Source organism: Calidris pugnax, unplaced genomic scaffold (assembly GCF_001431845.1).
Source record: "Calidris pugnax isolate Ruff unplaced genomic scaffold, ASM143184v1 scaffold5, whole genome shotgun sequence".
Classification (NCBI taxonomy): Eukaryota; Metazoa; Chordata; class Aves; order Charadriiformes; family Scolopacidae; genus Calidris; species Calidris pugnax.
This window is the reverse complement of record NW_015090814.1, coordinates 3,004,491-3,009,423: the sequence shown is the minus strand read 5'-3', so window position 1 is coordinate 3,009,423 and position 4,933 is coordinate 3,004,491. Positions and strand designations below refer to the sequence as shown.

The 4,933-nt window shown below is 41.8% G+C and overlaps 1 protein-coding gene across 1 annotated transcript in view; it reads right to left on the bottom strand.

Moving 5' to 3' along the window:
- Nucleotides 1-4,933, bottom strand: part of LOC106886558 (serine/threonine-protein kinase Sgk3) — a 41,661-nt gene that overhangs the window by 36,512 nt on the left and 216 nt on the right. The gene's annotated exons all lie outside the window — the stretch shown is intronic.

The following is a 4,933-nucleotide window of genomic DNA, read 5'->3' as shown; positions in this document are numbered from 1 at the left end:
ATAAGAGTGAATTCAACAGATAGTGAACTTAACAGCTGAAAAGTCTCTGCCTCTGGTTATAGCTTTTCCTGTTAAGTAAGAAGTAGTATCCCCTGGCCTCAACTTTGATAACAGGCACAGAGGAAAAGGAACGTTAGAAAAATCAGGCAGCAAAATAAATACCCCTTAAATCATACCTGGGCACTAGTAAAAGAGCATGTAGATAACACAACACAGGTTAATACTGGGGCCAGTGCTGCCCAGGAATGGCTAAAGCTTTTAAGTTGCTACAGTATTTGGGCCTGGAATGGGGAAAGGCACAGAAAAATGCATTAGAGGAGAACAGAAGTCAGGCATCCTCCTGGCAAAGTTTCAAGCCTATCAACAGCAACACTGTTCATTCCCTCCACGGCAGCTGTCAAAAAGCAAGCAGCATTTTCACTGTTTCCTGCAGGAAGCCACAACAATGTCAAATTCCAGGCTGACCCTTGCCTCTGGTGAAGTAAGAGCATGGCAACAACAGAACCCTGACACTGAGACCGTATATACATCTACTGCACCCACAAACAAAGGATTTCTGAATACCTTACAATAAAACATTTTGTGCAACAGCAACCTCCTTTTACTCCTTGCTACATAAAATATGCTCAAACTGTATTAGAAAAGGTTTCTGAAGTTTAATCAGATTATTTTTCTTCTGTACTGAAACTGTCTTTTCTTTTTTAATGGCATGAAAATGATACCATTGCATCATACCTTGTTTTGGGTGCTTAGAAGTCAATCTCTGCCAAGAATGTTCCAAACTAGATTAGGAAGCCACATACTCACCTGGTGCCTCCCCAGCTGTAGCCTTTAGCACCTCCAAGGGCAGTGCAAATCAGCTATCACACTCCAGCTCTTTGAGTAACACAAGGGAAGCAGAGACCAGAACAGTCAAAAAAACCCCAAAGATAAGTGTCCCTGCAAGCAGGCTTGGAAGAATCACCAGGATCCATACTCACCCATCGGAACAGAATAGGCATTTTCCTACACCCTAATCATCTGCCTAGAAAGGCTTTAGGACTGAGTCACCAGGAAAACCAGCTGGTGAAAATCCCACCTGAGTGTCATTCTAATTTCTGCATATGCAGGTTTCTTTAAGCAAGATACAGGAGACAGTCCTATCACTCGCTATAAACATTACTCTATTTCCTCTTAGAGAAAGTATCATCTTTGGCATACTTATCATCACTTCCTCAGTCTTCTCCACAAGTATCCTGATAATGACTCAACATACCACTGGACATTACACAATCTTTGAGAAAGCCCAGAAAGCCAACTTTTTCTCAACTGCCGTATGATGAAACAGCGTCCCACTCTCTCGTTACCAGACAAGCAGCTGACACAGAGGAAACAGGAGACAAGCCATTCAGAATCCAAAGCAACAGAAATAGAGGATGAGGAGAACCAGGGACGGTAGGAGAAGTCACATGCTTTAGAAAGAGTCAAAAGGAAAACACAGATTTCTAATCTGCAGAGAGAGATGAACGGCCAGAAGCTGTTGAATAACTGGGTTCTGAAGAAAACAGGTTTCGTGTAGGCCATCCTTTTAAATCCTACATATATATGATTTTAACAAAAGAACACTAAACACCAGTGCAGGCTGCTAGAAGAAAAAGGAGAGCGCTAACCAAAACACTGTGGCCAGTCCCTGGCTTCTCTCCACACTCCCTTCTAACTGCAGTTTGAGAGAGGAATCAAGAATTCAGCCATCAGTATAAAGGAAAAAACCTGTTCCCTGTTTACACATCCACCCACTACCTTGCATTTTTTAAAATCTTTAGTATCACCACTATGGGAAGCAACCCACTACTCTGCAGCAATGTGGGCAAAGTCCAATTCAACTGATTCTTTCTACTTGTACAAAAGCATAGTAGGTAAAGTGAAAGCTCAACCAAGGGGAAGAAATAAGTAACTCCTCTTTTTTTGTGTCTATCAAAATTACTGGGGAGAAGTCAGGCAAACATTCACTTTCCCTGATTCTACAGCACCTAAGAACATTCATTCTGCTCCACCTCCCAAAATAAGCTCCAGTAAATTACTCCAACTGGCATATAACAAGATTCATTGATTGGACTGGATCTATTTGCATTCATATTTATTACATGGCAGAGCACAGGTTCTGAGTAATAAAATCCACCCAAAGAACACATACTGCCAATAAAAGTCAGCTGTCTTTTAGTCCTGAACACAGGTTCATAATAATTTCATCTTTAGCCTGTGTCCATCGTATCTGTAAGGGTCATTGTGTGCCTCAGACAGTATGAATTACAAAAACAGCAAAACACATAAAAAAATAAATCAACTTTGCATTACACTCACGACAGCACCTAAGAACATTCATTCTGCTCCACCTCCCAAAATAAGCTCCAGTACATTACTCCAACTGGCATATAACAAGATTCATTGATTGGACTGGATGTATTTGCATTCATGTTTCTTACGTGACAGAACACAGGTTCTGAGTAATAAAATCCACCCAAAGAACACATACTGCCCATAAAAGTCAGCTGTCTTTTAGGCCTGAACACAGGTTCATAATAATTTCATCTTTAGCCTGTGTCCATCATATCTGTAAGGGTCATTGCATGCCTCAGACAGTATGAATTATACAAACAGCAAAACACATAAAAAAATGAATCCACTTTACATTACACTCACTACTTGCACATTTCTTGGCCTGTTTCCTCAGCCTTCCCACACACCAGGTCCAATTAAAGTTAAATTCGGTGCCTAAGGATAGCTTGGATCAAAAGTTGCAGCAAGAGGACTATGAGCTACTTTCAAGAGGCCTTACAGCCAGCCGATACCTGCAACATAGTCAGTTCTACATAAGAGGGCAGTCAGGCTTCAGTAAACACAAAGCAAATAATCCCAGCCTCATTTTGCCCCTCTTGATGAAGATTAAGCAAAAGAACCCTAAATTCCAATTCCAGATATACAGCCGACTTTTTCTACACGACCTTTAACAGAAGTCACTAACTGTTCTCCTGCTGTTTCGCTACATAAGCCCAGGAGAATTCTGATTTATTTAAGACTGATATTATTGCTAATGCATCAAACATGGAGAAAGTTACTGGATTTTATGTACTGTAACTGACCAAAGGGTAGAATTCATACAACCGAATATATCTGGATTTTAAAACAATTAAATATGTAAATCCAAGCTACAGTTCACACTCCAGAAAGCACACTTTTAAAGCCTGTACTCTACAGAATTTGTGGCTGCCTAGAACTGTAAAGCTGTTAAGATAATAAAAAGGCAGCAACTTAAATACTGGAATATAAAAAGCAAGTAAGAAAACGAGCCTTTAGCATTATCCAAATCGCATGCCCAGTTCAGCACCTCTTCATTCCTGCTACATCTGTGCAACCACAGCTAGTGTTTTATGTCCATTCTTCAAGGACAGTTTACAAACTCCTGCAGGTAAGAGCCTACATTGACCTCTCAGACATTTCAGTGCTGCACAGAGAATAAGGAGGTGTTTCTGTAACACCAGGATTTAGAGAAGAGTTGTTTATGTACGTATAACAGAATTTGTTGCAATAGCATCAGATGTGGTGAGGCTTGTCATTTACAGTCGAAGGTGGGAATTAAGGTTGGAAAGCAATTCTAACACAATTCATCATCATCACATTAGTGACTACTTCTTCAGCTTTAAAACTGTCAATGTTGTTAAACCAACTAGTACTTTTCACTGACATGCATGGGTTAAACACACTGTGCTTCTGACCTAAACGAGTATCTCAAAATATCTTTTAGGAAACAGGTCGGTTTTCTAGCTTTAAGTTATTAAAAGTACCATGCATGGAGACTACCTTGACAACATTAACAGTGAACTTTCCAAAATGCTTTCCAAAAAGGTAGTCACCTTTTTTTTCCCCTGAAATCTAAAGTATCTCAGAGCCTTCAGGAAAACATTTCTCCATACACACCTTCCTTTTTATCATTAGTTCTTACTACAGTCATTGAAGAGACTGATACGCAGACGAAGACTAAAAAAATTTTAAAAATAAATATCAGAACTATATTTTAGCCACTCAGCCTGAAGCAACACTAACATTATAACATTAAAAGGACCCAAAATGGAATAACAGCAGCCTCTAAAAATACAGATTCATTCTGCACGAGTCCATGGACACACTCACTATATGTTTGAGAGGAGTTATAAAAAAGAAAAGCTTAGCTACGAGAATACTGCAGCAAGCGATATTCACAGAAATCTTCAGTGCCAAGTAACCGGGAGAACCGTAACGGCGTTCGAGTGACATTACCGTGTTGAAACGAAAGGCAGACCCAGCACAAAACGCATCTTAAGTTTAAAGGGGAATAAAAAACGCACATTCCACACTGCTGCAAAATTGCTGCACATTCAGAAGAACAGTTAACACCTTTAAGAGCTGCTAGAGGAGAAAAACTCACGTAAATATTTAAAAAAATATATATAAATAAGTAAGACGAGCTGTCAGAACAGCTTTAGCCTCCCTGCTTTACAACAGCCTTTTAATTAACCTCCACAAAATTAAATTCCTCGAGGGTACCTGAAGGCGAGACAGCGATGCCTACCAAGCTGTAGTTCTTCAGGACAAGACCTCGGAGGCATTCCCCCGCCTCAGCTTCGCAGGGCTGCTCCAAAACGCTCCGAAACACCCCAAACCACCGGCTCCGGACTGGCCGCAAAGCACCCGGAGAAGGAGGAGGAGGCAAGAGGGCGCCGGTCGGGCCCTGGGACCCGTCCCCGGCTCCGGCCAAGGGCTGAGGGAGCTCGGCCAGACCCAGGGACCCTCACCCCCGGCCCCGCTCCCCTCCGCCCGCCTGAGGAACGACTCCCAACACCTTCACACCCCTCCCCGGAGATTAATTTCTCTTGCTTTTCCACCCCCCCGCCCCCGGCCGCCACCATTTCTAGGAAGT